Raw genomic sequence first — 21,687 nt, 5'->3', positions numbered from 1 at the left:
AAGCTTTATCAGCACTATAGTGATGCACCTGGCTGCTGGTGGAGGAAACAAAACTTTGAAACCCATAATATATTGCTATTGTCAGAGAGCTTTTTAGAGCTATATTATGCTGTTGTGGTTAATAGATAATGAACAAGTAACGAGAAGGTTGGTGGTTTGATCCTCACAAGGACTAAGCCATGAGCCGTCCCTGCTGAGCTCTTGCTTAAGACACTCAAGGAATAGTTAATAGGAATAGTATTGAAAATTATGTTAACGTTTACTGACCCCACCCCACACACACACAATTAAAAAAAGACAAGGAATACAGTACATTTTAACCGCCCATGAAATTTACTGATCTTTAAAATGTGTGTGTTCCACAGAAGAGAGTCATACAAGTTTGAATTGACACGAGTGTGAGTAAATGGTGACAGAACTTTAATTTTGGAGTGAACTATCACTTTAAACTCAGGTTTTCCTTCGATCTAAAGAATATATAAATGCTGTTTGCCCATGGTAAGATAATATATAGTATATATTACATTCAGATTTTTTTTTCTCTGAAAAATGTTTGGATAATCAAATGAACCTAAATTCAATCAGTCAAGTAGATGTTTATCTTAAAATACAATAAAACGTTATATCTGTACTGTATAACAATTTTACCTTTTACTTGGAAAGAAAGAATGATTTATCAGTCAGAGAGCAGAAGGCATGAAGCAGATTGTGTAAGGTTTTAAATAAGCTGATCATTTAAAGGACCAGAATTTCACATCAAATACAGTAAGGATACAGTAGGTTTTATATGAGAACTAGCAATATTACCCTTAGCAAGCACCCAATTAGCAGGATTACATATTGCTGCTTAGTTTAAACACAACAGGACCTGTTATGTGTGGTTTAGCAGTTGTTTGTTACCTACAGTGAATTAGAGTTCACTAATCACAGGGATGATTCCCTTGGAGCAGTTTGAGGTTACGTGTCTTGCTGAAGGGCAAAGTGGTGTTGCAGCAGGGTTACTTATCACCATTACATTTTCCCTGACTTATATATTAGGTTGTTCTATACTTGAATGAGGGCTCACTGTGGTCTTTATAAACTTGAGACCTCAATAAATGGTATTTATTTACATGGTTAAAAACGTAATTGTCTTGATATGATTTCCTTTAATGAACATTTTGGACTATTTGTATCACCTGTTTGTGTGTGTTTAGCACACGTTACAGATACGTTTTGACGAGTGAGTCATTGAATAACTTTCTCAAAAGATTAGTTCAAAAACAGATTTATTCAGAAATGAAACAATAGGACTGAATCTTGAACTCATTATTCAATTGAATAACTGCAAAATGCAACGTGGTTTATAAAATGTAAGTTACTTTAGAATTGATTTCCTTTTTTTCTGTATAATAACTATAATTGACACTCGATATGGTTTTGTAATTGTCTTAAATCTATGTGATATTTCATTGATAATGAAGTGAAAATGTTTTATATTTCAATACGCAAAATGTGATTTTGAATGTTTATTTGATATCGCATAGGTGGATTCTCCAGTGATACTTTTGGTTTCATTATAGGCTACCGTTTTGTGCTTGATCTGCCTAAACTGTGAAATATTTTTTTTATTACCCGTCTGTACCCATGGTCTGTACCTTAAGCAAGATGTTACAATTTTAAACACCAAACACTTAAAAACAGTTATATACTTGGAGCACCCAAAACTTTACACTGTTTTTCCTTTACTGAAGTTTAAATCAGCTTCACCAGATTTTGTTTTAATCAAATGGGTTCCAAATGCAACAATAAATTAATTACTAAAAATAGTAAAACTAAAAAATAAAAAATAGGCCTATTTGATTTCTTGATAATTAGGTTGCATGGTTATTATAGGTAAAAACTGATTTCTACAATGCTAGGACAAAACCACCGTTTAACATGTGAAAATGTGGTCAATACAATTAGACAATGATATATTATTATAGATTTTATTAATGTTTTAAATCGTTTTTATTTTTATGTTTTCTGGTTGTATTTTAATAATTTATATATTTATATATTCTGGTTGTATTTTATATATATATATATATATATATATATATATTGCACTTTTATTTCAGTTTTTTATTAATTTTATTATTTAAAGCTGCAGTCCATAAATGTTGACTCTTTGTCGCCACCTGTGTTCGACAACCAGGAATTGCAGTTCCTTGCGGAATTCTATTCCATGCATGGGTTGTGATCATCGCGGATGAATCTGTTCTGAGGTGAATGTGTAGCTGTCAGTCACCGCGCCGGTGTGGATAGTCACCTTACTTAGTAATCACAGATTCTAGCCTACGTCTTGGAATATATGACCCTAATAAGAATTTTCACCATATATTGTCATCTGAACGAGTAAGTAACAAGTCTGCCATGCTTTGTTCTGACCAACTGAGGAAAAAAACATTAAAATAACTCACGCTACCAATTGTGATTTAATTAACACAATCGATTACCTCACATCACATCAAACCCTGCAAATTATTATTATTTTTATACTTTATTCTCAAATGATTAATGTTAACAACATCAGCACTGTGTGACTGAGTTTAGTGTGAACAAGCATATAGATTTCAATTCCTGTACAGTCTAACCTTAATCTCTTAATTGTCACATCATTTGAATTTCATAAGAAATTATTTTAACCCAAAATGCAAATTATCGAACTGGTTGCCTTTAAAATACACATCTTGTGTAAACCCAGGCTGTCTGTAATCAGAAGCACATTTAAAACTGGAATATCATTTAAATGAAATCACATGTGTTTCATATAATCTTTCTTGAATACAGTCCGCCATAAAAAATATTTTTTGACATTTAATTATTCAAGCTACTGTGGAATTGGCTATAATTAAATGATCCGCCACCTGCAGGATCCTCATATGTAAAAGCCTAGTAGCCAGGACAACTTCTTTATGTTTACAGACGTGACTTAATGACGCTGCTAAATGCTAGAATTCCCGCGAAAACCTAACCGAACCACTCAAATTATGGATCGGGCTAAAGTAACGCGTTAGTTTCGAACACTGGCTGGGTATGTACTTTCTCAAATATAGATTTTGGATATTTATGGACTGCAGCTTTAAGGATAAACTTAAAAGAAAGTGTGATATGAGGCTTTGGCAACTAGCTGAAATTAAAATATATTTATTTTTATATTTTCTTTTATTAAAGTTCATGTTCTATTTCAAGTAAAGCAAAATAATTTTAGTGAATTTAATATTTTAATAATGTTCTAGTTAAAGTTTTAAGTAAGTTTTAATAATAAGTTAATTTGCACTTAACTGACATCAGTCATTACTCTTCAAAACGTTGTCCGGTGGAATTATTATAGAATTTGTTTTTCATACTATGAAAATGCTTGAAGAACAATTCAGTTGCTGTTTATTTAGAAAATACTTGCACTTATGTAGAGAGTTACTAAGTTATAAAAAAAGTGTTTCCTCATGTTCATACAATCTTATCTGGCCTAGGGTTTCAAGTGTGCCGGGACTGCCACTGGTGGCTCCTCGAAGACAATAGATGCCCCTGTTCAGAATGGTTCCAAGAATTAATGTTTTGTGCTGCTCATTGTGATTTCTGAGATTCAGAGTCACTGAACACACATATGTGCACGAGGTTTCTTTCTCTCATTTTCTACACACTTTCTGCACAGAGTCTGTTCGTGTAAACCTTCTCCCCTTCCCCCCATGTCTCTCTCCCTTTCTGTCCCCCTCGTCCTCCCCTCCCTCTCACTCTCACTTACAGCCTGCGAGCACTATTTCAAGCCTCCATCAGAAGAAGCGAAGGAGAGCAAGTCACAGAGGTCGGGGGGGAGGGGCCGGCAGACAGGATTTGGAGTTCAAGTGCATGTGGAGAAAATGACCTGGGAGACAGAGAGCGGAATGTTAAAGCGCAGTCTGGAATATCCTCCTCTTCTTTTTTTCAGCCACAGATTTTTGCATAAAGAAGGTGAGATTAAAAAAAAAAAAAAAACACAAAAAAAAACATGCACTCTCAAAAGAGTAAATGAAAGAAAATCGAACGCCGGGAGATGAGAGCAGAGGACAAAAAAAAAAACTATTCCGGCCCCCTCCCCTGAACTCTCGGCTACGGCTCACTCCTCCTTCTTCCCTCCCTCCCGTGAACCCCTTAGCCTCTCTTTTCTATCTGTCGTTCCCTCTCTGTCATTCTCTCTCCTCCCACCTCCTCATGCGGTCGCTTGCATACACATGCGCCCTTACAATCTCGCTCTCTTTTCCTCTCTCTCCGCCGGCTGCAGTGCTTCTCTTCTCATCCTTGCAGCCTGGCAGCTTCATCCGTGTTCCTCCCTCCTGGACGGAGAAACACTCACAGCCTTTCCAATGGTCCCCCACCCCTCTGCGTGCCTCCCTAAAAAAAAACAGGCCCCTTAAACAGCTCCTTTTCTTACTTGTCTCGGTGTCTGATCACCGTTCGCTCTCCTTTGCATTTCACCTACATTCTTTTTTTTTTTCCCGTTAAATAATTTGCCAGCTCAATCCAACAAATTTTCGCGTTCATAATGTGTAAGCAGTTCAGAGTGCTTAATGAACAGTAGGAAATGGGATGGGTAGGAGGAAAAAAACGCTAAGAGGAGAGAAGTGACTGGGATAGCGGAGAGGAGGAAGGATCCGGAGCAACGAGAGAAAGAGCCAAACGTGGGATCACGAAACCGCGGGAAAAGGAGGAGGATCGACCAGACTGGTACTCTCGTCTTTCTGTTTAAACCCACTAGTTCTCTTTTTAATTTGTGACCATCTCTTTCTGTCCATCCCTATCTTTCAACTTCAACTATCTGTTACTACTATTTCTTGTTCACTTTTTGAAATCACATTCAAACAACACTTCTTTTCCCTTTCTTTTTAATCTATTTTTGTCTCCTGCATTTTTAATCTTACTGAAAACCAGTAGTTCACTCTGGAATGTCTCGTTTCACATTTTGCGGGCTGATATCGGGGATGTGCAGCATTCAGGCATCGGCGGAGGACAGAATCAAAGAATGTGTGAGATGTGTGTTGAAAACGGATTCTTCATTCCTGCACTTTTTCTTGTCTAATGCTTGTGCTGCAAATATCGTTTCAGTTTGCATGGTAGGATTTGTCCGTAAGTGATTCTGCGTGTGCATGTGTGTGTCGTGAGTGTGTGTGTGTGTGTGTGTGTGTGTGTGTGCCACCATGCATGCTTGAACATGCAGGAAGGCGAACTGTGATTTGGAATTGTGGGGGTCGTTCTTTTTCCCAGTTTCTGTCGTGCTTGCTCTTCCCAGTATGCCCCTAACTTCCTCTGTCCATCATCCTTTCATCCGGGAACCCCCACAACTGTCCATCCATCCGGTCGTCCGCGAGCTCCGGGGAATCCGAGACAATGGCCTGTATGTGTGCTATAGTTGACTTGTACAGTTAGCACTAGGTGAAAAGGCACACTGGGTCTTTGAGTTCGGAAAAGTATTTCAACCATTCTTGTTGCTAACGCTGGGGTGATATATCATGGGAAGCACTGTCGAACAGCGAGCGAGCAAGCTTGTGGACGCATGTGGTAAAGTGCACATCTCATCCAGGGGTTTGCTCAGTGCATTGAGGCATTAAATCAGAGATTGTTGCAATGCACAAAAAGTCAACTGCTCCGTCTATTTTCTGGCTGTAGTGACTCCATTTCCTCTTGGAATAATCCTGGGTATTGTGGCATCTCCACATTTTTTACAGAGCGGGTGTTTGTGCTTTAGATCATCATTGGTCCTCAGTGCACCTGGATCTGGTAGGTGTAACATTTGTTTGTGTGTAGGTGTTTATTGGTGAGAGGTTTCAATGAAATATGTGTGTGCTTGTGGTTTTCATAAGATTGTTCTCTTAAAGCAATTTTAATTGGAAAACTATACATATTAAAGGGATAGTTAACCCCAAAATGATAATTCTGGCATCATTTACTCACCTTCACTTTCATTTTTCTGTGGAAAATGCAGGTAACCAAACCATTTTGGTTGAATGCTGACTTCCATTGTATGGACAAAAACTCAAATTATCTTCTTTTCAAGTTTCACAGAATAAAGAAAGCGATACATGTTTTGTAATGGCATGAGGTGAATAAATTAATCAGAATCCCTTTAATAGGTATAATTGATTTTATGTGAACATTCTGTATACTGTATATTTGTACAGTTTAGGTTTTATGGACAGACTATTTATAAGGCACTGTGCATTAGTAACTAACATCAGTAATATTTAATTGACTATTAACTTTAAAAGTCTATTTGCAAAATGAGTTAATTAAATATGTTGGTCTAATTTACAGCCTGCTTGGTTTGTAGAGTGTTGTAGTGTTTTATAGCAGCAATTATGTAACATTTAATTAATATTGTTCACATTAAAAATATAGTGTTTATGTCCTGAAGTAGAAGTGTTGATGTCTTTTTTATTTTTATTCTGTAAAAAAAAAAATCATAATAAATTAAGAATTTAATTAGGATTTAATTAGGATTTAGAAAAATGTTAAATATAATGACTTAAAATTAACTGTTTAGGATAAAACATATATATTAGCATAATAAAAATAAGATTAATCATTTAAAATGAATCATTTCTAATCAAGTAATTAAATTAGTGATACTGACTATGTGAATCTTTTTGTATCAAAGATCAGTTGTCTTATTTATGTCAGTCCATGCTAATTTTTCAGTTCTTTTCACTTAAGTTGTTATGCTGATAATATAATTTTTGATCCCCAAGGACATAATAGGTTGCCTAATAAAAGAACTTAGTATTAGATAATTCCTTTTGACTGTTTCCCGTTTTAACGTGTTTATACTTTGCTGTCATGATTCACTGGGGTATCACGGGTGAAAAGAAATATGAAGAGCATGATTTTTCAGTAATGTAGTCTGAATGTTATGCTTGCTGCTCTTTGTTCCTATTTATCTATCTACAGTTTGGCTTTCATATTCATAAAGTCTGATCTAACAAAGAGCTCGTTGTTGATATTCATTAATCTGCAGCAATATAAAATCCATTATCTTCAGAAAAGCATCTTGATGGTGGGTTTGCCATCTGCTGTCTGTGATTGGTTGCTAGCCATGGCCCGCTGGTGGATGGCGTGCATCTGTGCCGTGACCCTGGCTTGACCGTGTTAGCACTCAAGGGGACTGAGGGAAGAAAAAAATCAGGGTGAGCGGAGTCGAGGGTGGGGGTGAATTTAATGACTCTTTGATATCAAAATTTGGATGAGGAAAGCGTCTGGTCTAGTGCTAGACGGTAAGAGGCGGAGGAAAAAACACACGGCCGCTCTTCAGTGACATGCTACGTTTGATACAGAGCCATTGATGGCCATCAAGGGGACTTTCCGGAAAATAACGCCATTGATTTCAACATCAGAAGAGAGATGAAGTGAGAGAAAAGAGCAAAGGAGAGATGATGCCATGGAGTCAGGGTCTCTAGTGTTATGAAATATTACTCATACCGCCTGTCTGTTATGTAACGTTACATAACCCAGGCTTCCGTGGTAACTGTTATTGGAGCTCAACTTGTGATCAGGAGGATAATTGAAATTTATGGATTGGGGCTGAAGAAGTCCTCTGGTGTATAATTTATGTGTGTAAATTAAGCCTATGTAATCACAGTCATTATAAATATGTACCGTACCTTGATTCATTTCAACAGGAATGATTTGACATTTTTACCTCCCAAAAAAAGTTCCTTTGTTGCTAAAATAATACTAGTAATTATTGAAATCCAACATGTAAGTGAACCGTCCGATTTTCTTATTTCAGAATTTCAAGTGTAGCATGGATCTGCTTCTTTCTTTGAGGATCTGATATTTTGAAGTTCACCTGATCAGTATTGCTAATTTGATTAATTAAATAGATTATGTAGAAATATTGCTGATTCTATGTTTCTTTAATATTTTTCAAAATCCAGGTTTAAATTAGAATTTGAGCCTCAGATATTTTTAATCACTCGATGTGTATGGACATCTCGGTTTATTTAAGATTATTTTTTACAATAAAAATATTTTGCGATTACAGTGGTTTATTCTTACAATGAAGTATAGACCTATTTTCCTCTGTTTTTTTTTTTTTGAGTCTCTTATTGTAGCAGACCACGTGGCCTTGTTTTAGGCTCATCAGTCTATGAAAGTTGCTATCGTTGAATGTTTCCCATGGTTGTCTGTAACAGAACAGTGTGTAAATTAGCATCAGCCTTGTCTCTAACATCAAGGTCAGAAACCTCATCAGTCTTACCCTTGTTTGTTCATGTCAGAGCCCTGTGGCTAGTGCATATCAGCTGTGTATAGAAACTTTAATGCTTCTTCAAATACATTTATAATTCTTTCAGAATGATTTAATACATCTTGGGACACTGAATAGCCTTTCAGTTTAGTAACTTGTACATATTCATTTACATAATTTTTTATAATACTTCTTCTGAAGTATCTTAGCCAGAAAATGAAAAATGAGACTCTACTTCAGAATCAGATTTCAGTAAGAGCTGAAGAGAGTTCTGGAGAGCAGGTGAAGTTTGGTTAAGAATATGTTATAGGATTTTTTTTTTTTTTTTTAATAATGTGTTATTTTTAATGTTGTCGTAAAAAATATGTATTTTGAATAGATTATTGACACACAACTATTTAAAACTCATATTTCAAAATCAATGCATTTGCAAAAAAGTCTCTTTAATGTAAGTCATCTTTGAAATGGGGAAACATGAAATTCTCTAAAACTGTTTGCCAAGCTTAAGATTAAATTAAAATTTTACAATGAAATCTGACAACAACTGTCAAATAAATGTTGTTCCTTTTGCTCAAATAGTGTTAAAAACTTTTTTCAGGCTAGTCCAGCCAGTGCACATGCGCAGTCCTCAGCTCATGCCTCAGAACATTGACTGACTTTGAAGGTTAGCTATTGGCTCTTTTACTCAGAAGGCAGAGCATCCATATTGAGCGTTGCATATTTCCCCATTCCAAACTATACGAGTGACACGTCTTGGGTATTCTAAAGTCTTTGATTTGCAATGGTAGATTAATCAATCGCACATTAAGAAAACACATGAATTGTTGCTACCCTAGTATCTTCAGAATTTAGTCTTGTCCTGACACTGAGATTTTCTGACATTAAAATAAATGTGAAGATTAAAACTGAAGTGGGTATATTTTTATTAAAAAAAAAAATGTGTGTGTGTGTGTATATATATATATATATATATATATATATATATATATATATATATATAAATAATTCTTAGTATTATTAATATTCTGCAATAAGTATGTTGAAGTACTCTCTGGTGCGATCAAAACATTACTTTAATGTAATTTGAACATCCTACCCGTGCTGATAAAGCAACATTGAAAGATATTTAACACAACATTCAATATACCATTCCTTTACTTATCCTGTCACAACTTACCTTGTCTGAGTTTTCCATGTCCAGATCAGTCTGTGGAACCTTTCAACATTTCATTGTCTCTGTTTTTTTCTCCCGCTCCTTGTTTTACTCCCTCCTTCTCGTTCTCTCCATCTCATGTATTTCTCATTCATAATGGATGAAATTCAACCACATACCATACTGTAATGGATTGCATGCACCTCAGGATATCCCCAGTCACTGGACTGTGCTGGATTTTTCTGTTAAAAGAGATAGATGAAACACGTGAAAGTGAAATATCTCGTGAGGAACTTTCACTTACTCTTGACCTGATACCATGGGAAATGCTTTGAAAGAATTGCCTTAGAAAGCATGAACTGTGAATATTTAAGCAACAAATGTGCAACATATTTCAGTGTTCAATCATTGTCTATTTTCTAGCTGTCTTGACAGTACAATGCCAAAAAATGGTTTAAACAAAGCTTTGGAGAAACCATAATGAGGCACATTTACAAAATAGGTGATGCATTGTTCAAAATAAATTATTAAAGTTTTATTGCAGTAGTCCTAGTATTAGTAATTTGTGATGTTCCATTCTAAAAATGCAGTTACATAGTTTTGAGAACTGACTATTAGCACCAATTAGCACAGTTAGAGAGTTAGTCTGTTTGTGAAACAACAAGCAATGGTTGGTAGAATTGTAGAACCTCTGCAAACATTTTGAGTGTTGAAAAATAAAATTAGTCACAGACATTTTGTTCTCACTAATGGTGTTAGCACTAAAAGCAAAGAGAATACTAACATCGCGCTTTTAGATCAATCATGGGAATAAAACATTGCGTGATGAGGAGTGCCTTCATGCACATCAACAAAAACAACAGCAACATATCAAACTGAACTTGTCAATAAGCTCTTCACTGATTGGCAACTCGTCATGCAAATTTCCAGCTTGAGTTAAAATTTTTCAAGTTGCATGGAAGACATGATGGAGGCAAATATCACGTGTTTGCAGCAACTGCGTCGCCTGATTCGCAAATTTGTCTTTGCATTGAATTTTTATGTAATCTACTCTCACAAATAATTAAATTCACTTTTGGTGCGCACACACCTTTATTTAGAGTAGACAGTTAATGATGGACAGTTAATGATGAATTTAGTCTGTTTCATTTTTTTTAATTGTTTGACGTTTTGAGTTAACAGCTATATGCAAGAGATACGTAGAGATAGAGATACAGTAGTATTGGAACATCAAAACTAAATATTTTGAAGAAAAAAATATTGAAGAAGAAAATTCATGTATTTTAACTTCCACATTCCCCCACATCTTGAACTTGTTGGTTGTTTGCTGTATGAAATTTCTTTAGAGTAGATCCTTTAGGAAAATATGCAGTTTGTGTTCCAAAAACGAAGCAGAGGTAGCAGAAGAGCCTGGTGTCAGTGTCAGAAATTGGTAGATATTTTGACATCTCAATTCCCACATAGCCACAGGATACGTTTTAAACATAGTAGCACTCGACCAGCATGCAGGAGAATGAATTCCTCAAGAAAGATTAAAACAAAACCCTATGGGGAATTATGAGGTCTACTGTGCTTGTCCAAGCTTGAAAGGAACCCAAGGGGAACACCGGTACGTCAGTGTTACTTTTAACTTATACAAAGCTAATCTCTTATAAAGAATCCAAGAATTGTTACTGTTCTTGTAAATTGTGCATGGGATAGACTTTAAATGGAAGTGTCTGTGAGATGTCATTGTAATGTCATGCAGTTCACTGGCAATGTAAATGCAATTTCTTATTAGAAGTAGGTTGTAAAACAGTATTTGGAGTTTGGGAAGAAATGTAGATGTTTTGAGAGCATTGGCTGTTTTTGTAATTCTTGCACTGATCTCATAATTCATCTTTCGGTCATGTGTTCATACCATCCTCCCCTGCATCTCTACATTGTTTCGGGAGGCCGCACATAGCTCTTCGTTCAGACGCACACACGCTCGGTACAAACTCACAGTGGCGTGTGATTCAGCCAGATGTCTCAATTAACTAAATGATACGATTTCCAGTCAGTAGCATAAAACAATGCATTTGGAACACATGGGTTGAAAATTAAAGGGCTGTTTACCAGTTTAGAAGTATCAGGTTCACTGTTCCCACTAATTTGATCACAAGGCATTTTTGAAAAACACTGAATATGCATCTTTAGCAAAAGGAAGGCTCATAGAAATGTATCTTTGTTGTGTGATCACACTGTTACTCACAACTGAATCACTGAATCTGCATTAATACAGAAGCAAGTTTGCAAATTGACTAACACAAACATACAGTAATGTAGATCTGATGCATGCAATGCATGTGTCTAGAATGATGGCCAAATGCAATGTTATTAATTATAGACTTAATAATACTTTTATACACTTTTAGTTTATAGTCTATGCATTATGCTTGCAGTGGAAGTTTGGAGCTGGAATCAGCACTTATTGTATTAAATACCCTCAACCTGATTTACATATTAGCTTACATTTGCTGCTTTACTCTCAGGTTAGACTCTAGGTGATTTTATGTTAATGTGAATGAATAATATAATATAATATAATATAATATAATATAATATAATATTTGGTATTATTTAAAATAAAATAAAATAAAAAAACTCAAAAATTAACCATACTTTTAAAGCATATATTAATGTTACACTAGTTAATGTTAATTTCAGCATATACTTATATTAAAATGATTTACACAATAAATTGTATTTGTTAATATTGTTTACATTAGTATTACCTGAGCCAGTGGTTTTCAACCTGTGGTCCGCGGCCCACTGGTATTGCAGGTGGGCCGCCAATTATTTTCTGTTCATTTGCAGTCCATTCTAGGGCTGTGCGATTAAAAGAAAACGTCCTAAAATCACGATTTGAGCGTGCGCGATTTCTAAATCGCTTTATAGCACAGTTTTCCGTGGCCCTGACCTCCCGTAGTATGCTATCTGATCCAGTCAGAATGCATTGCGCCTAGCGCGAGAACAGAGACTGGGCATATGCCTAACTCCAGGTTCACACACTGTCTGTGATGCGCCTTTTTTCTGAGCCAATGTTGACGGATCAGAGCGTTCTCACTGCGGTAAAAGGCTAGAAATAAAAATGTGCGAAAATAATTCATGTCTAACACATGAGCATAGAGTGAATTTGTTAGTGAACAGGATGCAGTTTAAGTGAGAGGAGACACGTTTTAAGTGTGCACACTCTCTCCTCGCAAAGCAGCGTGTTTCTGAGCAAGCACGACTGGTTTTGTGACAGAGCAAAGGAAATCTGCTGCGAACAGAGAGATTCGCACTCATGCATTATTTTAATGTGCTTTCGCGTTATATTTATGCGCTCTCACTGCTGAGCGCATACACATACTGTATACACACTGCAAACACCTGAGGCACCGCTACAATTAATGAGCTCTATGAAGAATGCATGGCAAAAAAGAAAAAAAAGTCCCTGTATACAGGTTTTTTGTTTTTTTTGCCACAAGTCTATACATTTTTTTACATCTTCACTATAGTGATAATTTTGACTTATGTCTGTTCTAGAGATGTTACAACTTTTTGATAAAGCTCTGATTGGTTTTCTTTTGGAAATATGTTTAAAATTAATCCTGAATGCATTTATGACTGTAAAAGCATATCGGTGTGTGTCACAATTGCAAAATTGATCAAAAAAAAAAAAATCGCGATAGTTTTTTTTTTTTTGTCCATGTTTATTCAATAAATACAGTTTAAAATCTAGCTTCTGAGTACTAAGTTATTAACCCAACAATAGCGGGGTCAGTTAATTTTTTTGAAGTGGGTCGCGCAAACATATGTGTTTGGTTGTGTGGGCCTCGAGTTGAAAAAGGTTGGGAACCACTGACCTGAGCAAACATGAATGAACAATGAACAAATGAATTTGATTAATGTGAACAAAGATCAATTTATTATATTGCTCATTATTAGTTAATGTTAGTTAATGCATTCATTTCAAGTAAACTAATGGGACCTTATTACCAACTAACCCATTAATAGTATCATTTATTTAGCTATTGTTTCCTTTAAGAACAATTTCTGTTATCTAATTCAGGCAATTTCTTCAATAAACATCTGCGATGCAGAAAAAAAAAAACAGTGTTCATTAATTTAGGTATATTTATTTTTTTATCTTACCATTAGTGTGGTTTGTATGTATTTATACTGATTATATATAATTAAATAAATAAATATAAACATGTATCATAATAAATTGGTGAAATAGTTTTTTTTTCCAGAGATGATACAAAACTACCAAATCTTGCTATCAGTTTGATCATGCATATAATCATTGCTGAAACATTGCTAAATATAATGTAGAAACGTTCATTGAAAGTTATTGAAAAACCTTGACCATTATTCTGAATGCTGCGTGTCTGTGTAAACAGCTTTGAGATATTATTGTCAGAATTTTCTATTGTCTGTGCGTATATGTGTTTGAGTTGTCATGACATTGAGAATATCACTGTTAGAGGCGATGACATTTCACTGTGTAGGAAGGATCTGATGATCGGAGCTGAGAGTGTGTCTAATATACTGCACTTAATTTCTAGCGGGGGGTGACAGTGGTCTGTCTGAACATACGTTTCTTTGGAGAAGCAGTAATTATGGAAGTACAGTTGTTGTGTAAGGGTTAACAGCTGTGGCTTGCTGGAATGTGTCCGCATGTGTGTGTGTGTGTGTGTGTGTGTGTGTTGGAATCTTTCCAGGTTGATGCAGAGAATTCCCTGGCATAGTTGTATCTTTGACAAGACCCTCTCTTTCATTAGATGTCTTGCTTCCTTTTTCATTTTTGACTTTATTTTTCCCTCTTTTGTCCTCACATGTCACTGTCTTCCTTCTCGATTCTCCCCTCCCCCCTTTTCCTCTCTCTTTCCTTCACCAACCTCCTGCGTTACCCCATGTGTTCTCTCTCTCTCTCTCTCTCTCTCTCTCTTTATTTCGCACATGAATTTCAAACCCTGAGGTGCTGGGGGTTGGGTGTGAGCGATAGCGAGACCAGGAGAGAGACTGTATTTGTGCGAACGAGTCCTCTTTATGCATGCATAGAATATGAGGATCCTAATGCAGATACTCCGGTATGTTCATCTACATGCAAACGTGCATGTGTTTGTTTGTGTGTCTCATGAGAGACAGAGACGGTGTCTGTTATCGGTGCATTAGAGTGCCTGGTACTGTTGGTCATGTCTGATATGTAGCTCTTGTTCTCAAAGGGCTGCAGTAATTGGGCCGCACATCTGTCTCTTATGATTTGATTGGCCAGTTTCGTGTAACAGTCTAAAGGGGAACTGCCGTTCTGTTATGGCTGCTTCATGAACACTTTCTGTTATTGTAATATGGGATTGTTCAGCCAAAAATGTAAATTCCGTCATCATTTTTCTGTCATTCCAAATCTTGATGACTTTGTGACAGAAAATAAGTATTTTAAAGAATGGTTATTCTTTTCAACAGACCTTCAAGAGAGCTCTGGGACACTCATAGACATTTAATTCAAGCATTAGAGTAAATACAGTCTGCTTTTAACCTACAAATCATAGTTTACGTGTCTTTCAGATGTTGGGGACCATTTAATATTGTTAGTTTTGTGAGGGGCTCTATGTCTGTTTGTCTGTCATTGTATCATTCTATTGTTCTGTCATTTTTTCCATCTATTCATCTGTCCTTTCATCCATGCATCCATCCATGCATCCATCCATAACCATTATTTTGAATAGGTTCGCAAAATTATGGTAATTTTCAAAGTTGTAAACTTTCCATGGAAATTAATGGAATATACAGTATATGAATCACTGGGAATAAATTGTACATTTGAAAAGTTTAAGTTAAGTAAAAAAAACAAAAACATATTGCAGCATAATTTAAAACGATCAGATTTAATGCAAATTTAGTTTAAAAGAATATGATTATATGTTTAGTTTATTAAGCATTCTTGTTTTTTGTAGTTGTTGTTCAGTCAAAGAGTTCATTTCTACTTATAAATATAATAAATCAAAATAGATTTTTTTGGACAAGTTTAAAAACTTTTAAACAGCCTAAATTTCAAATGAATTCCAGTAAATTCCCATTAAGTTCCCAGATTTTAATATTTTCAAAATTCTCGAGCTTAACTTCCCATGGAAAGTTTCCGTAATGTTATATCCCTTTGCATTCCTTGTCCCTTTGGAGGGACATATCCAGACATGTCTTTGATTTCAATTCAAGATGCTTAATTGTAATAGAAATCATCCATTCATGATGGCACTGAATCAGTTCCACACTTTCTTTGTGTATTTAGTTTTGAGACTTGTGACTGAATGGCTTGAATGTACATTTAATGGACCTTGAGTTGATATATGAGTCAGATCTTTATATTACACTTTTTTTCTCTCCCTACTTTCTTTTTTTTCCCCAGATCTCAGTTCTTATTCAGCTGGAAGAAATGCCAGTTACATAAAGTAAGTAAAGTGTGTGATCAAGATGGGAAAAATAAAAAATCTCTTTGTAGTTATTTTTAACAAATACTTTTTAGTGATTTTTTAAAATTTATCTACCAGTTAGATTATTGTTTACAGTCCTATCTATCTACTCTACTCTGTGGAAAACGGAAGTATTCATGACAGTTTTATAAGAGATGTTGAAGTGGGAATTGTATGCTATTAACATGTTGACTATATCCATGAATTATTATGCTGATTATTGATCAGACGGGTTAGGTGTTGAGGTCAAGTATACACCACACTGTAGCTGTAATTTGTAACTTGTAGTGGATTCAAAACAGTGGATACTACAAATGTTCAATGGTACAGCAGTCTAAGAGCACAAAACATGGAAATGCCATAGAAATAAGACAAACATACAAAGAAGATGAATTAGTTGTAAGTATAACTAAGTTTAGGTTTAAGGCTCTAAGACATTTAAAAATGCAGGCTGCTACCAAATCTGCCTTCACTATACACTTGTCCTTTTTCTTGTGTCTCTCTTCATGCTGCATTGTTCTCTCTTTCTTTCGCCCTCCTCTGCATGAGTCACTCGTTTAACTGAATGTTGATTTCAAAATAGTTCAATTACTATAGATTTCCAGTCCTTCATCCTTTTCTGCCTCCCTCCTTTAATGTCCTCGTGAACACACACACACACTCACTTAACGTGGCAAGAAAATAAATAAATAAATGAGTGAATTATCACTTGATATGTGACCAGGCTTTTTGAGCGATCCATTCATTCCCTTCATCCGAGTTCATGGGAAAATACATACAATGTACCTTGATGTAAATGCCTCGGATAGTGACTTGCATTAAGCTAAATTGAGACTTATATAAGTTTTTTATGGCTGACTGTGTGATGACATGAACAAGACTGAAATCATGTTTAAGAGTCTGTGGTGATCTTCTCAAACAGATACGGTGGTTTTGTTAAGTGATGGGTGTAAAAGAGGATAGGGAGTGAAGCAGATGTGGACTTGGGCTTTGTGGTTTTATGAGGATTTCAGCATTTATAAAGCATAATATGAGTCCTTTTGATGTTAAATTCCCATGTTCTAAAATCCAGTGCCATTCAAAAGTTACTACTTTTATTCAGCAAGGACACATTAAATTGGTCAAATTAATTGTTACAAAAGATTTCTGTTTCAAAGCAATGCTGTTCTTTTGAACTTTCTATTCATCAAAGAATCAAGTCATGGTTTTAACAAAAATGTTAAGCTGCACAATAACTGAAAGAGTGGAGTAAAGAAATCATCTTAAGAGCCACTGTTTATATACAGTATATATATATATATATATATATATATATATATATATATATATATATATATAATTTTTTTTTTTATGTACCATAGTATTTACTGAAATGCTGAATTTATTTATGAATATAGACTGACAATTCAGTACTGTAATATCAAAGTGCCATGGTAATACCATCTTAAATCCCATGTTGCTGCCACAGTCTCCATTTTTTATGGATATGCTTTACAGTACTAATGATAACTGTTGTTGCTAGGGCATTTTTGTGGAAAATTATGGTTACCATGGTGAATTCTTTTAAGGATGAGACCAAAAAGAATAACCTGCAGATCCTGGCATTTCCTTTACCTAGTTTTTGGAGAAATAAATGTATTCCAAAAATTACAAATTTAGGTAGTTGTTATTATGAAATATAAATACTTGTGAAGCAGATTCAGAAGTCTAGTCTAAATGTTCTTTACATTGCATTAGAGAGTCTAAGAGGCTCTTTGAACGTTTTCTCCCTCTCTCCCGTTTTCTCTTGCCCTCTGTCAGTCTTTCTCTCCTTCATTCCCTTTATCCATCACTCGACTCATTATTGATCTGAATTCATTTGTTTCTTATTGATTTAGTTCTCCGCCCTCTGCTACATTGTGCAAACACAAGGACACACAGACTGCTCAGACCACTGCCAACACACATTCAGCCTTGCACGCCATAAACAAGTCACTTCTTTAAAGCACATCGCTATAAAAACTCAAATAAAAAGATTGGTGATAAAAAGCCTTAACTATTATGTGCCTACATCAAAACATAAGTACAATGTACGTATTGTGTTCATATTGTATTTCAAAACACTTTTGCAGCTATTGTGGTGGGATAGGGAAAGGACACTTAATATAAAGTTGGACCAAAAGTTTTTATTATTAATTACAATTGTCCTTAAACATACTTTTAAATTTAAAAAGCAGCAAAATGGCAGTGTAGAGAGTGGAAAGAGTTTGAAGACACACACTCGCTCCAGGTTCCTCCATCAGGCGGTGTAAAGATGTAGACTGGAGGCAAATATGGCATATTGATCACTGTCCTGAAAGAATGAATTGAGGAGGACCTGACAAGTGAAAATCTCTGAAGAGCCTCTTTATAAGAAGAACGCTCGTTTTACTATAGAAATAAAATGGCATTTTGAAAGAATATTTGTGACCCCGAACCACAAAACTAAAGTCTTAAGTGTCAATTTTTTGAAATTGAGATTTATACATTATATGAAAGCTGATTAAATAAACTTTCTTTGATATCCATTATCCATTGATATGGTTTATTAGGATCTGAATAGGAATACTGCGAAAAATCGCCTTTAAATTGTCCAAATGAATTCTTAGCAATGCATATTACTATTTAAAAATTACTTTTTTATATATTTACGGTAGAAAATTAGCTAAATATCTCCATGCATCTTGATCTTTAATTAATATCCTAATGATTTTTGGCATAAAAGAAAAATCAATCATTTTATTGCTAAAAAATACCCCAGCGACTTAAGACTGGTTTTGTGATAAAAAAAAATGTGTGATCTTTTTTTTTTTTTTTTAAATCTAAATAATCACATGATGTGGTGATTAATTAATCTAATTAATCGCACATCAAATTTGGAGAAATTAAAATCATTTAAAGTCACTGTTGTGCAAAGCATCAAACAGATATTACAAAAAGTAGGTTCAGAAATAAATATTTTGTTTGATCAAATTTATTACATACTCTTTTGGACCATGTGAATAAATGATGACAGAATTGTCATTTTTGGTTGGGTGAACTATAACTTTAATAATTTATTTTCTTACTTTTACTATTATTTCTATGAAAATATGAAATTATTTCTTTAATGAAATGATACTCTAAATAATAAACAAAAACTGCCAGTAGGTGATGGTAAATGTCTTAATGATTAAGTCATCGAGTCATCTATTCATTCGTTTGATTCGTTCAATTGGCTGATTCATTCAGGAGTGAAGTAAATGGTTCTTTATGAATGGTTCATTGAATCATTAGGCTTGTTTGACTTGAAGTGGATCTTCACCATCAGACCAATCGGTGTGTGACATCAAAGAACCGTGAGAGCTTTAGAGAACAGACGACTCCTTGTGCTTTTGAATCGCTCACGGTACTTTGATGTCATACACCGGTCGGCCTGTGCAGCGCCACATCAAAGCCTACGTGACTATGGCCACTGGTTCAACGCGCCAAATGATTCACCCAATTCATTCAAAATGTGGATTAAGAAATGAAATGCCACTGTGGGTTGCTCGGGGATGAACAGTTCTGATTTGTCTTTACTTTGCGTTGTTTTTCTCCATAAATCTAATTAACAGGTTAAATTACCAGCCCTAATTTATTTTATTTATTAAATTGATTGGTATTTTTTTTCAGGGTGATAGATTATTATTTAAACAAGCTATAATGGATTTCTATTATTTAATTGTAAATTTTTCATAATTAAAATGCCATGGAAATGTTGAAATGTCTTGGAGGACCATCTAAATAGCATGGTACATAAATATGGTAATCGTTTAGTACCATGGTGTAAATAAAAGTTACATGATGCAATTACTTGAGGTTTTTAAAAATTAAATGGGGAAAAATGTATGTAATGAAAGTTCAATCAGAGTAGAGGAAGGAGACCAGAGTCGGCGTACGGGGCTCGTGAGAGGCTTTATTCCAAAACCAAAACAAATAAACAAACAAGCGCGGCAGGTGCGCGCACTCTCTAACAGCACTTCGGCCACGAATACTGCGTCTGATTTGCTCGATCGCTCTCCAGCTTCCTGCGCTCACGAGTCCCCGTCTCTCTCCTCTTCTGCCAGCTGTCGCGCTGCTTAAATACTGGTTCCCCACGCCAATCACTGCAACGAGATCCAGCTGTTAATAATTTCTCACCTGAACCACTTACCGCCGCTCGTCTCTTCACTCGCTCTCCCGTTGCAGACTTCGCTAAACCACGCCTCCCCCGCCACAATGTAATAGTACTGCTTAATGAATCTGTAAAAAATTATTAATAGAATATTTGGGGTTTATAAGTGTAGTGCCCTGTGTGAACTTTATAAAAACATTCTTTAAAGGTATTGTTCACCCATAAATGAAAATTAGCCCATGATTTAGTCACCCTCAGGGCATCATATCTGACATTCCTCTTTCAGATGAACCCAGCCGCTGTTATATTAAAAAATGTCCTGGCTCTTCCAAGCTGTATAAAGGCAGTGAATGGTGCCCGTTTTTGAAACTGAAAAAGTGCATCCATCTATCATAAAACTACTCCACACGGTTCCAGGGTGTTAATAAAGGACTTCTGAAGCGAAACCATGTGTTAATGTAAGAAAAAAGAAAAGCTTCCAGTTGCTCAAGCAGATCATTCACAACAAGACACTCAATCGTATGACATAGGCGCAGCGGAAGGCACAGCGTAAGCTCCGGGGGAGAGAGTGACGAACGTGCAAGCACCGATGAGAAAGCAAAAATGTCAGAGGATTTCATTATTAGGCAAGAGGAGAATTAATTTTCCTGAACACGCCTGCTTGAGCAACCGGAAGCTGGAGATTACGGTTTATAAATTATTATTATTATTTTTTTTTTTTTAACACTGTAACACATGGTTTTGCTTCAGAAGTCCTTTATTAACACCACGTGTGGAGTAGTTTTATGATGGATAGATGCACTGTATTCGGCTTCAAAAACACGGGCGCCATTCACTGACATTATACAGCTTAGAAGAGCCAGGACAATTCTTTATATAACTCCGATTGGATTCGTCTGAAAGAGGAATGTCAGAAACGCCTAAGATGCCCTGAGAGTGAGTAAATCATGTTCTAATTTTCATTTTTGGGTGAACTATCCCTTTAACAATGAAAAACTGGTCATGACCTTTCAACACATTACAGCGCTCATCACACAGACTCATTTCAATAATGTTTTCAGTGTATTTTTACGGTACAAACATTATAAAAAAATGTGTCTTCTGTACATTGCCTTTTCTCTACATACTGTACATCTTCAGGAGTTTTTTTCCTCATCACTGTCACCTTTGGCTTGCTTACTGTGGAGTTTTTAAAGCTACTCTTTGTAAACGTTTAAAAGTTTTTTTTGTATTGTGAAATGTGCTTTAGATTTTAATGACAGATATCCATTTTTCATTTTCAGATTTTGCTTGTCTTTTTTGTGTTGTTTTATTCATGCAGCCAAGATGTACGTAGATTTTTTTTTGCTCCTACTATCAAATATATCTGAATTATATCTGAGTCTGAATTTATTAGCTTGTATTGTTCAGTGTAAGAATGAGTAGTGTTTGTGTGGCATATAGGTGTTTTTATTAATTCAGGATAAGTGCAGCTCTTAACCTATACACTTTTTTATCAACAGACGTGGACCTTGCCGATTATGTCTCTCTACATTAGAGCACTTATACACACTGGAAGTGTTACCTGACAATGTACATTGATAATAGCATCTACAGTTAGTTCTGCTGCACAGAACGTCCACAGTTTGTGAACATTGATAAACATTTTAGACATATTGATCGA

General features: G+C 35.4%; 1 protein-coding gene across 4 annotated transcripts in view; it reads left to right on the top strand.

Annotated features, from left to right (window-relative positions):
* The first annotated feature begins 4,257 nt into the window (after positions 1–4,257).
* Positions 4,258–21,687, top strand: part of LOC127935589 (chromosomal protein D1) — a 36,121-nt gene continuing 18,691 nt past the window's right edge. For 2 of the 4 annotated variants that reach the window (XR_008148128.1, XR_008148127.1), the window contains exons 1-2: positions 4,258–4,728; positions 15,808–15,850. The gene's annotated coding sequence lies outside the window, so the exon portion shown is untranslated. The remainder of the gene's footprint in view (positions 4,729–15,807; positions 15,851–21,687) is intronic. The other 2 variants (XM_052533595.1, XM_052533596.1) reach the window with 2 other exon arrangements.

The sequence above is a fragment of the Carassius gibelio genome, chromosome A19 (assembly GCF_023724105.1).
Source record: "Carassius gibelio isolate Cgi1373 ecotype wild population from Czech Republic chromosome A19, carGib1.2-hapl.c, whole genome shotgun sequence".
NCBI classification, from domain to species: domain Eukaryota; kingdom Metazoa; phylum Chordata; class Actinopteri; order Cypriniformes; family Cyprinidae; genus Carassius; species Carassius gibelio.
Note: the sequence above shows the minus strand (reverse complement) of the source record. Positions and strands in the feature narration are given on the sequence as shown.